The sequence below is a fragment of the Mixophyes fleayi genome, chromosome 3 (genome assembly GCF_038048845.1).
Source record: "Mixophyes fleayi isolate aMixFle1 chromosome 3, aMixFle1.hap1, whole genome shotgun sequence".
Lineage (NCBI taxonomy): Eukaryota > Metazoa > Chordata > Amphibia > Anura > Limnodynastidae > Mixophyes > Mixophyes fleayi.
This window is the reverse complement of record NC_134404.1, coordinates 306897623-306911165: the sequence shown is the minus strand read 5'-3', so window position 1 is coordinate 306911165 and position 13543 is coordinate 306897623. Positions and strand designations below refer to the sequence as shown.

The window sequence follows — 13543 nt, the reverse complement described above, 5'->3', positions numbered from 1 at the left end:
GCTGAAAATAATTGTCATGCTCTCTTTGCACTGTCTCTCAATGTCTATGACCCTGAGAATCAAAATAAGTTGTAGGATAATAAGAGCGGTTTGGTGTCTCAGGGCTGCGATACATTTCATTCTATTAGTGGTGACATCCTATTGGAAGTTATGAAATGTTATGGTCACAGTTATATGGAAAGAAAAGTTGCCTTAATGTATCATATTGACATCTCCAGTCTCAACAATGTCATTTGTTATATGATTTAGACACTTTTTCCCCATACCATTGGCAGCATGAGAGTAGAGCCTAACAAGACAAAGTGCATCTCTTGCTTACATCACCAGTGGCAAATGTAGTGCATCAATACAGAACGAATAGTCTGCTTGCAAAGTACTGGAAAAAATAATAATAGGACTCATTGCACAAAATATTATTTTACAAAGGCATCGAAAATTATTTTAAGAGAGACTTGGAATATGAAAACACTACAGAGAATTGATTATTAGATTTTTTACCTTGTGTTTATCTCATTTTAATAACAGCATATTGATTTTTCACATATTCATGCTAAGGGCATTTTTACAATGAAAACAGAAATGTGTGTAGTGTCTGCCCTCATTAGCTATTGAACCACAGTGTACAATGCGATAACATGCTCAATAAATGTTAAAGTCCCTGGCGGAAGCTCAGTATTTGGTATTAAGTCTTACATAGGTCAAAGGACAACATTCACTGTATAGATCAGTACACCATCTAAACAGATCAGATTCTAATACCAACATAAAAGAAATTGATTGTGATCCAATCTTAGGTTCACCTGTCATAAGTGCAATTTTATAGGTAACGTGTTTAACCGTAATCCTGTGGGCATTTGCCATTTATGTAGGCGGATGGTGCTTCCAAAGACAAAGTTCATATGGTATTGAGCCATCCAATTCATATTTCTAGAGCTCTTTTCCTGATCTTTAATCAGCTGATTGCTAGAGTGAAGTGAACTTGCTCTTATATTGTTCTGCCCGGTAGTAACTGAAAACTCAAGATGCCTTAGGTTAAAAATAATAAAATTTAAGAATTAATTAGAAAAGTGTTAGCTCTTCCTGTTACACAGTACAGTGGTTTTCGATTCAAGGATATGGTTTATTCCTCTACTCAATTCCAATTTTTTCTAAAAAATGTCCTTGTGTGGTGTGATATTTAATATATAGATGATCTTTGAACGGATGTGACTATAGCTGACCCAGGATTGTGAATAATTATGTAAGTAAATATAATCTTATACACACTCAGTTATTATTACCATACCATATGTAATGTATATACGCAGTGGTCAAAGTGAGCTGGTATAATATATAATGTGTATTTTATGTATGCATCCATGTATGTACTGTATGTGTATACTGTATAATATATATATATATATATATATATATATATATATATATATATATATATATATATATATATCGTGACCAAACTCTTATTGTAGCTCCCCTTCCTATCCACATCAATGTCAGTTGATACCTTGGTGTTTAATAGCTGCTATTGTTTGTGGAGTAGGTGCCTTTAGAAGCTGTGTGCAAGTAAGGCTTAACCCTGCAAAGTAGCAAAGCAGTGATCATGTAAAAAATCAGATTGTTCACTTCATATTAAGAGTAGGACTGGCCAGAAAGGGAAGACTTTGGTGTGAGATGGTCAGCTTAACATGTAATACAACATGTGGAACCAACTTTAATATGGATTAAAGCTAGAATAGTAATAATTTCGTCTTTGGTGGGTGCAAAGGATCAGTGTATCTTTATATATATATATATATATATATATAGACGAGCGATAACAAGCCTCAACACCTCACCCCCTCTCTATTTCTGTTAATAGCACTACCCTCATTCCTGTTCCTTAAGTCCGATGCCTTGGGGTCATCCTTGATTCCTCCCTCTCATTCAACCCTCACATTCTGTCCCTCTCAAAAATCCTGCTACTTCCACCTTCGGAATATATCCAAGATACACCCCTTTCTCACCATGGAAGCTACGAAAACCCTTGTTCACTCGCTTGTTATCTCTCGTCTTGTCTACTGTAACCTCTGTGGCCTACCTGATTCTCATCTTGACCCTCTTAAGTCTATCCTCAATGTTTCTGCCCGCCTCATTTTTCTCACCCGCCGCTCTATCTCTGCTGCCTCCCTACAACAGTCACTACATTGGCTCCCCATGGCCTACAGAATTATATTTAAACTCCTCACCCTTTCCTTTAAAGCTCTTAATCAATCCTCCCCTCCCCACGTCTCCAATCTTATCACTACCTACCCTCCTAGCCGCCCCCTCCACTCTGCCTGTGACCGCCGCCTCACTGCGTCACTGATCACCTCTTCTCACTCCCGTCTCCAGGACTTTGCCCGGGCTGCTACCCAGCTGTGGAACAATCTTCCATGTTCCATCAGGTTAGCATCTACTCTGAAAGGCTTCAAGCATGCCCTTAAGACACATTTCTTTATTCAAGTCTATCAGCCCTCCTCCTAACTCCCTTGTCCTGGCTCTCTACCGCAGTTAGTACCACCCTATTTGTGTCTCCCCCTTTCTTTTAGGATGTAAGATCTCAGGAGCAGGGCCCTCTTTCCTTGTGTGCTCCATCTACTGTTCCTTCACTCTCTGTATCTCTTGGCCTGTTTCCCTAGCCCCATTTTCTTAAGCTTTGGCCTACTTCTCGCTGATTTTTACCATCACTTTCACTCATTATCCTAGTAATAATTTGACTTGCATTACCACTTTATCTGTGCCTGTGTATATATTTTTGTTAATTTTTTGTTCTTTCTGTATCATATTGTGTCATGGCTCACTGTTTTCTGTATGTCATGTACGGCGCTGCGGACTCTTTGTGGCGCCTTATAAATTAAAGATGATAATATATATATATATATATATATATATATATATATATAATATCATGATTGCCAACTTTCTTTAGTTGGCCTCCGGGAGATCCCGGAGAGGGGATGTGGTGGAAGAGGGCGGGATGCGACAAATCACATCATATTGGCCCCATCCTCGTGACAAAAGCATAATTTTGTTGCAGGGGTGGGGGGGGGGGCAAAATTACGCAATTCACATAATTTTGGGTACAGACTTGCAGGATGCGGGAGACTAGCCTGCTCTCCCAGGAATTCAAGAGACCTACCTGGAGTTCAGGAGTCTCCCGGACATTCTGGGAGAGTGGGCAGGTATGATATATATATATATATATATATATATATATATATATATATATATTTATATATATTGAATTTATTGTTTGCTGTAGTGCCTCCATTTTTATTGCTACCCTATCTCTGTGGCGACCAATTCTAAGTTGCTAAGTCTGCTTTATTTTAGCGTCATCTCATGATAACTTTTTTCTCACCTATGAAGTTGGTCACTGCTTAGCACCAAATGTCATTACACTACTTTCTTTCATTCAGACGCTATGCTTGACGAACCTAGAAATTTTTCACAGGCAGCTACTCATAAAGATACTAATCATACACATTGCAAGATACTTTCTGACTGATCTGGCACTGAGCTAAAATGCAACATCTGTACTCCAATTATTTTTAGTGTTCTGGTGACAAAGAACATTGGGACTGCAAGGCAGCTGGTGCATGAATGGTCATAAGGGAGACTTCCTGTCACATACACTATTAGTTAGTATGAGTTGAATTAAGCTAACAAGGACAGATGGGAAGGCCATGATTTTATTATAGGATTCTGAGCACTAACCAGTGCAGTGAGAGTGTGCAAGTCACAAATGGTCAATTCTTATCTATAAAATGAATTCCACATAATATCTGCTTTGACCTTCTCCTATTTATACAGACTGCAAGCCATGACATATTAAGGAAAACACATTTCTCAATGGGCAAGAAAAGCCCCAGGTTCTGTTTTGGGCTGTCTCAATTTGAAGTTAAAAGCTATAGAGCCCAAGGCCAAGCCTAAAGTTTCATGTCCATATGTGCTTTAAGTTTCTTTATTGCAAATCATGGAGAACACATAACATCATCATTTATTAAAACATGTTTTTGTCTGTATAATGTTCAATGCATTTCACAGCAAAACTATTAAAGTAAATTGTGTTATGTAAACCTGAAGCCGGCTTATAAAACCATTGTTTCCAATTAATTTACCTTAGTGAAAGAGAATTAAATTCAAAATAATGTTAAATTTGCAGGATATGCCACTTTGGCAGAGTACAGCCTAACTTCTTTGTTCCACTAAGTGATTGTTTCCCATAATCTCTTTGTTCCACTAAGTGGTTATTTCCCATCCTCTCTTTGTTCCACTCCATCTTCTAATACTGTTTCCATGGGTGAGACATATACTGTAAATGTGCAGTTAAATTTAGGGATTATAACTATTTGGGGTATATTTACTAAACTGCGGGTTTGAAAAAGTTGAGATGCTGCCTATAGCAACCAATCAGAATCTAGCTATCATTTATTTAGTACATTCTACAAAATGACAGCTAGAATCTGATTGGTTGCTATAGGTAACATCTCCACTTTTTCAAACCCACAGTTTAGTAATATACCTCTTTAACTGTAGTATGAAATCATTGTGACTTTAGAATATCCAATTGGGGCCAAACCTTTGCATTTGTGTGTTGGTGCTATGACTTCCTAAAGAAGTATTCTACATCATAGGCAAGTTCTATTTCTTCTGTTTATATATTGTTTAGATCAGGGGTGTCCAACCTTTTAGCTTCCCTGGGCCACATTGGCAGACGACGAGTTGGTTTGTGCCGCACATAAGTTACACTTACAATAACAATAGCTGATCATCCAAAAAACCATAGAAAACATAGTTAACATATATATATATATATATATATATATATATATATATATATATATATATATATATGAGAAAAAAAGTGATATATATATATATATATATATATATATATATATATATATATAGATATCACTTTTTTTTCAAGTCCCCCTATACTTACCTTTCAATCGCCCTGTTCAAAAAATCCTCTCTAGTTATTATACTATAATCACATTTTGTATTGTTTCGATGCAATATCATTTAAGCCAGGCATTGTATATCAGGGTGCAATGACCAGGCCTGCGGTACCTGACATATACACCACTGTGACCCCAAATTGTGACCTTTTTTGATAATTACACCACTATGTTAGTTAAGGGATAACAACTTATAATGGGCCAAAGAGAATAATATATAATGCCCCATTAGTAATACTAACAGAAGTATGTAGCAGGGAGATAAGGTCCATGATGCTCCAGGACCAGGTGACTTTTATTCACTTGTCAGCGTCCCTTGAAATAATAAAAAAAAATCCCCCTTAACTTACCTTTTAATCGGCTTGTTCTCCTGTCCTCTTCTCTTCTTTTCTCCAATTCTGTGCTGCTGATTGTTCTTCTCGCGCGGGTGACTCCTCTGTGCTGCGCTCCGCAATGGATGTTGGGCGTGATGACATCACGCCGACATTCACTGCGAGCGCTGCACGGAGGAGGAGACAAGGGAGGGAGCTGGAGTACCAGGTGACGTGAGCGCAAGGTAAGTAGTTTATTTTCTTTTTTTTTTTGCAGGATTTTTTTTTTCCATTAAGAGCGCTGCCCCCTTGCCACAACCAAAACTCCTTCTGGGCCACATTTACAGGCGTGCTGGACCACATGCGGCCCGTGGGCCGTGGGTTGGACAACCCTGGTTTAGATTATTATACTTTGGAAGATCGGATGGGACCAACGGTGGTGTACACAGAAATCAAGAAGTGTTTACTGTATTATTATATTCAGCAACTTGAGCGGAATAAGGGGCTTCCTTACCATTTTCTCTGGGAGTGGTTCCTATTTGTCAGGTGATTAGCATGCTAATAAGGCCCTTTAACATGATATTATCTTCTGCTCTATATTGGAGCTCTAAACCTGTATAAGGCACTTCTTGGGGCAGAAGGGTTGGTGTGAGAGGGGCAGAGTGCTGCTCAGTAAGTATTTAGATTATTAAACATTTACTCAGCCATTTGTCTCAGAGGCAAACTGGGGAAGGGGGATTTTATTTGGGTTTGGAATTCTCATTCAGTATATTATCACTCAACTAGAGTCCATATTGATAAGGGATATTTATGAAAGGCTGTTACAGAAACAAGATTGCCTATACTATGTCAGTATACATCACTGCATGCTATGTTAATAATAAGCACTCCATTAATCATATGATATCTATTGGTTGTGGAGCCATGCACATTGTTGCTCCTTCAATACTGCTGTTTATTTAATTAGGATACATAGACTTACTGTGTGACATGAATAATGTCATATCCCAAAGGCATGGTTCTCTAACACAGTCTCTGTCTAAGAAAAAGGTCATGGTTTTATGACTTCTTGTGTCATACGTTTGGACGATACAGGACACTGTGTGATTTTCTTTATATTAGTGGCAATATATCATAGTCTGTAGCCCCAGAGTGTACAGATATGAACTTGATTACTTTTAAAGCAATAGTATTAAATGTGACCTTTGACTTACATAGGTCATGGTTAGTGTCTGTAACATGTTTAGATACCTCTAGCTATACAGTTTATACCACCAACCAATGCAAGAATCTGACAGGTAATTACTTTTACTGGAAGTGATTTTTAATCTTCACACAGATCATTGGAAGGTGCTGCAAAAAAGTTTGGTATACTGGGCAATAAATCTTACCGATATTAGCTGTGGCTACAGCTGCAGTGTGGACCAAGGTACCATTACACTGTATCATTTCATTTTATTCAGTATTTGGAAAAACAGAAAAGTAAACTAAAGCTGTATTTGGAGGTCAATGTTTTACCATTATACAATTTTGACCTATGTGTATGCAAACCTATTGGGCTTCATTCATCAAAGAAAGTAAAGCAAAAAAATGAGTAACTTTTCACCTTGGCAAAACCATGTTACATTGGAGGGGAAGGTAAATTTAAAATGAGGGGACGGATTTATAATTGGGGGTAGGGTAGGTCCTAGATCAGTGATGGCTAACCTGTGACACTCCAGGTGTTGTGAAACTACAATCCCCAGCATGCTTTGCCAGTAGATAACTAGCTGATAGCTGGCAGAGCATGCTGGGACTTGTAGTTTCACAACACCTGGAGTGTCACAGGTTAGCCATCACTGTCCTAGATCAACTTCAAATGTCAGTGTAAAAATAAAGCTATCAAGTATTTGTGTCCTACATGAAAAAATAGCCAGTATTTTCCTTAATAAACTAATTTACACCCCTCGAATTGTAACATGGTTTTGTCCACGCGTATACATTCATATTTTTGTCTTATTTTCCTTAATGAATCAGGCCCAATGTCTCCATACATAGTTTCTTTAAAGTCCTATTTGTCTAGATTAAGTTGTTTTACTTGTTTGCTAGAGAATTCTAACAGACATTTAACAAGTGAATTAGAAAACATGAAAGTCTCGTTCACATCCTCCTCCATTCCCGCTCAGAGATCAATCTGGCTTTTTGCACCAGAGGTGGCAATTTCCAGTCAATTGGTCTGCAGTAACCGGACTGTTTTGCCTTGCACTTTTAATTAATGCGAGAACATTACAATCCTGAAATATGTACTTCTGTCTTTTGCTGATTACGTTTCATGATAACATCACCTTAGTCAGCGGGTGAAGCATTAAGACCGTCGAGCTGTCTTGGTCACTGAAGCTTCTTCCAATGACCCCAACAATTGTCTCCAAAGCCACTGAGATCTCCTCTAGCTAGCCATAATTATAGGCACCGGAGTAGTCCAGCATTTTTATACTTGAAGTAAACTAGCTTTCCTGAAGTTTAGTTACACCTATTAAGCGCTGCAGTTTTTTTTATGATTGCTGCTTACTGACATATATGTGCCATCCAAAAAGCTTACAATTAAGAATGCATTCACAAAATGTGTTACATAAAAGTGAACTTCCTGAGTTGAAGTGGATAATGGCCTTCACTCATCAGCTAGATTTCCTGGTAGAGAAGAAAACGTTATTTTTTTTATACAGTTTAATAATACAACAGGTTTTCTTTCAGGAGAAGAATAATCTTTACAGAATGCACCAGTGAGAAATGGTAGCACTTTTAATGAATGTGTAAAAATGCAAACAATGCAGCATAATTTGCTAGGTTGATATTTATGTAGACCTCTGAGTCATATTATGCTACATCAAACAATGATCCACATTTTATGATGCTATGATAATCCAGTAATTCATATAGAATGAAGGCTATTGTTTCCGACATGAAGGAGATAGATAGTGCATAGGGAATAGTGTCTGACAGTAGAGGAACTCATCTGGTCTTGTTGGGGAGATAAAGGAGGAATGATCTGTTTAATGAACCTGTAAATTTAGACACTTGCTAATGTAGATTTGGCCTAATTACAGAGAATATAAAAAGCTCTTCTCTGTATTTGTGTTTTATAGCTTGTTTAAGCCTTGGTCATCAGGTGCTGAACTTATCAGTCTAAAGCCATTCATGGCCTCTTATATTGGTTTTAGCAAAGATTTCCTTGACTGCTTGTGTGAATAATTTACAAATTAATGTTTGAGTAGCCTCTTTAGAAACATTCAGGACAGTCCTTTCAACCTCAGTGAGGTCAATATGGCACTTAGCCCACACATGGTGGCCGCCTAGCCCTTTTGTTTCAGTAGTCCCAAATCATACCCCCTGCAAGCTTGAGCACAATCACAACTACCCTTCGTTATGACCAGCCATACAATGGCTCTCCATCGACGGGTAAAAGGCCGATTAGTGCCTCCAACCGAGCTCCCTACATAAGAGTACAGCAGACTATGAGGCATATTTATCAAAAGACGAAGAGCATTGTTGCAGGCAAAGACGGGTGTTTGCCGGGTTACTACAAAACATGGGGAAGCATACTTAACAAGTATTGAGCGCCGTACATGTACCACTACATTACTTCTTCTGTTATCACCATCTCAGGATGACAATAAAAAAAGAAAATTGTTGAAAAAAATGCTTTATTATTCATATAAAGCGTATTTTACTGTTCAAAGGTTTTTAAATATAGTTGATTGTTTTTTAAATTTTTATCTAATTTTTACAATTAATTTTTTTATTAGGGGAACTGAAAGGCCAAGCCTGGGCTCTCAGTTCCACTGCGCAGTCTCCCGGTAGAATGGCCAAGTGAAGCGGTAATGTCATCATTGGCCAGCATTGGCGAGAGATGTTTTATTGTTAATCTGTGGCAATAAAATCATACTTATTGCTTCATTTAGAGAAATAAATCTACTTAGCGTAGAACCTAGATTACGCTCTTTTTTCAGTGTGACACTTCCTTAGATATATTTGTATTCCATGCTTCCAGACAATACAGTGGCAACATTACTCAGGAAAGGACTGGAACTGAGATTTATTATTTACACTACACCCAACCCCTTAGCATTGAGGATAGGGCAGATCAATAAGAGTTACACCTATAACTAGCAACTTCCAAAGGTGAACGTCTAAGCCTGGGTATAACTGGGGACAGGTTTCTGTTTTCAAAAGTTGTTAATTCAATTTTTTACCCATTCACCAAAGCATACACGTTGTCTTTCCTATTAAACTGTTGAATTGACCTTCTCTCCTTCCTAGAGCAATGGAAAGGACAGAAGTTAGCTATTAATATGTGCTGATGGGAGCCCTGGAAGGTGCAGTAATACTTTTTCTGCAAATAAATTTTTATAGGAGCTCAGTTTAAACAACTGTCTGAACCTGTGAGAAAATCTCAAGGCATTAAATATTTGTAATGCTCTGCAGGTCTATCAGTTCTCATAGAAGGATATATATGGTGTTATGGTAGATAGTCCTGGAAAAAATCTGTAAGCCAGTGTGAGACACTAAAGGAGAAATCATATTCAGAAAATAATATGTTAATGATAAATGTTATTGCTTTGATTATGTTAATGGTGTATTGATCCTTTTGGACAGGAACCCATCAATTGAAGAACAACAAATTGTGTAATAGAAAATAAAACAGACTGTTCTGCAAATTTCTTTATTTCCCTTCACCTCCCCATTGTAAATAATTGTGTTTCCAGAGTTATTACCATCCCACTGGCTGCCATTTTATTACTTAGCCAATAATTGCTTATTCTATCTGCTTTATTACTCACATTAGAAAACGACAAGGCTTTCAATTATGAGTGGCTAACTCACTTAGCTAGTAATTATAAACATTTGAGTTTTGCTCCTTATGAACCATTCTGTTTTGCAAAGATCTATACTTTAGAGTGAGCTATTTTTTTTCCAATTACACAAAATTATCAGTCTTCCAAAACCCATCATGCTGTTTGCTTGTTTCTCTTTGTATTTCCATTTTCCCCCCAAATAAAACACAGATATAAATGTGTGGTAATTTTCAGGTTCAGCAATCAGGTGTGCGACTTTATAGATTTTACAATGAGACTCCTAGTTAATAAAACCAATATTTAATTTCCTTTTTTTTACCAGGGAATGGAAGCATAGCGGAAATTGATTCTCCATGTGGACATGTGCCTCTCAAAGATTTTAGTTTGCCTGAAGTCGTCATATATCTGCAGGAACTTTTATTACAGAAGTAAATTTGGTATTTTTAAACGGTCACCGAGGTATCTTCTAGAAAATTATATATATATATATATATATATATATATATATATATATATCTATATATATCTATATATATATATATATATATAGATATATATATATATATATATATATATATAGATAGATATATATATATATATATAGATATATATAGATATATATATATATATATATATATATATATATATATAGATATATAGATATATATATATATATATGTATGTATATTTATAGATATATATATATATATATATGTTTATAGATATATATATATATATATATATATATATATATATATATATATATATATATATATGTATATTTATAGATATATATATATATATATGTTTATAGATATATATATATATTTATTGATATGGTATATATATATATATATATATATCTATATATAGAGTTATATATATAGATATGATATTTATATATAAATGATATATATATGTCAGTCTAAAGCCATTCATGACCTCTTATATTGGTTTTAGCAGAGGTTACCTTGACTGCTTGTGTGAATAATTGTGTACCGACCCGGCTTGTCAATTAACCCTTCTCCTGCTGAGTCCCTGGCTTATCTGTATCAACTGATCTACTGTGTACCGACCCGGCTTGTCAATTAACCCTTCTCCTGCTGAATCCCTGGCTTATCTGCACCAACTGATCTATTGTGTACCGACCCGGCTTGTCAGTTAACCCTTCTCCTGCTGAATCCCTGGCTTATCTACATCAACTGATCTACTGTGTACCGACCCGGCTTGTCAATTAACCCTTCTCCTGCTGAGTCCCTGGCTTATCTGTATCAACTGATCTACTCTGTACCGACCCGGCTTGTCAATTAACCCTTCTCCTGCTGAATCCCTGGCTTATCCGCACCAACTGATCTACTGTATACCGACCCGGCTTGTCAGTTAACCCTTCTCCTGCTGCATCCCTGGCTTATCTACATCAACTGATCTACTGTGTACCGACCCGGCTTGTCAATTAACCCTTCTCCTGCTGAGTCCCTGCTTATCTGTATCAACTGATCTACTCTGTACCGACCCGGCTTGTCAATTAACCCTTCTCCTGCTGAATCCCTGGCTTATCCGCATCAACTGATCTACTGTGTACCGACCCGGCTTTTCAGTTAACCCTTCTCCTGCTGCATCCCTGGCTTATCTACATCAACTGATCTACTGTGTACCGACCCGGCTTGTCAATTAACCCTTCTCCTGCTGAGTCCCTGGCTTATCTGTATCAACTGATCTACTGTGTACCGACCCGGCTTGTCAATTAACCCTTCTCCTGCTGAATCCCTGGCTTATCTGCACCAACTGATCTATTGTGTACCGACCCGGCTTGTCAGTTAACCCTTCTCCTGCTGAATCCCTGGCTTATCTACATCAACTGATCTACTGTGTACCGACCCGGCTTGTCAATTAACACTTCTCCTGCTGAGTCCCTGGCTTATCTGTATCAACTGATCTACTGTGTACCGACCCGGCTTGTCAATTAACCCTTCTCCTTCTGAATCCCTGGCTTATCTGCACCAACTGATCTATTGTGTACCGACCCGGCTTGTCAATTAACCCTTCTCCTGCTGAATCTCTGGCTTATCTGCATCAACTGATCTACTGTGTACCGACCCGGCTTGTCAATTAACCCTTCTCCTGCTGAATCTCTGGCTTATCTGCATCAACTGATCTACTGTATATCGACCCGACTTGTCAGTTAACCCTTCTCCTGCTGAATCCCTGGCTTAACTGCATCAACTGCATATAAAACATTATTTTATATGCCATTATTTTGTTTTTCCTGATTGTACATTTACAAGTAACTACTTTTTACCTGTTATTATTCTACTATTTATATGCCTTTATCTTGTTTTTCCTGATTTTATATTTACCAGCAACTAGTTTTACCTGTTATTATTCTTGCCTATTTCCATTGTCCTTATTACCTCTCCTTCTATTATTCTTTGCCTTCCATGCCCTAATTGGTTATTGTCCTCCATCTTGCTATTGTCTCCCTGCTTATTCTTACCTGTTATCCGCTGTCCTTACTATCTTACTGTTCTTCTATCATTCTTGCCTGTCTTCATTGTCCTTATTATCTCACTGTACTGTTGTTCCATGCCCTCCACGCCCTAATTCGTTATTATCTTCCACCTTTTCATTGTCTTCCTGCCTTTGTTCTTATCTGTTTTTCACTGTCCCCACTATCTCACTGTTCTGTTACTCTCTCTCCCTACTATGCCTCCCCGCTCTCACTCCATACCTATACTCTCCCCCAGGCCTACCTCTCCCGTTCCTCCCCGCCATCCCCCGCGCGCTGCTCATCTTGCTAACCTCATCCCCATTTCCCCCCTCTCCTCTCCCCCTTTCTTCTGTGCCCTCTGGAATGCCAGATCCATCCGCAACAAGCTGACTGCTATCCACAACCTCTTTCTATCCAACTCCTTTAACCTTCTTGCCGTTACTGAAACCTGGCTCTCCGATTCTGATACTACTTCCCCCGCTGCCCTCTCCTATGGTGGCCTCTCCTTCACCCACTCCGCCAGGCCTGGTGCCCGCCCTGGCGGTGGAGTTGGCCTCCTCCTCTCCTCCACCTGTACTTTTCGTGTCATTCCCCCTGAACCCTCCCTCTCCTTCTCCTCTTTTGAAGCTCACTCCATCCAGCTCTTCTACCCCATCCATCTCCGCGTCACTGTCATCTACCGCCCCCCTGGCCCCACCTCCTTCTTCCTTGACAACTTTGCTAGCTGGCCTTCCTCACTACCTCTCCTCCGATCTCCCCTCGATCATTCTCGGTGACTTTAATATCCCCATCGACAACCCCCACCTACCCTGCTTCCAGCAAACTGCTCACCCTCTCTTCCTCCCTTGGTCTCACCCAATGGACCTCCTCCTCTACCCACTGCCTTGGTCACTCCCTTGATCTTGTCTTCTCCTACCTATGTAATCTCTC

At 38.5% G+C, this 13543-nt stretch overlaps 1 protein-coding gene and 1 long non-coding RNA gene across 3 annotated transcripts in view; one reads left to right on the top strand and one right to left on the bottom strand.

The window, feature by feature from the left end:
- Positions 1-13543, top strand: part of MACROD2 (mono-ADP ribosylhydrolase 2) — a 1475276-nt gene that overhangs the window by 1262468 nt on the left and 199265 nt on the right. The window lies entirely within an intron of this gene.
- LOC142144776 (uncharacterized) overlaps positions 9097-13543 on the bottom strand; it is a 357429-nt gene continuing 352982 nt past the window's right edge. Inside the window, exon 3 of the long non-coding RNA XR_012689785.1 lies at positions 9097-9111. This is a non-coding gene — a long non-coding RNA (uncharacterized LOC142144776). The remainder of the gene's footprint in view (positions 9112-13543) is intronic.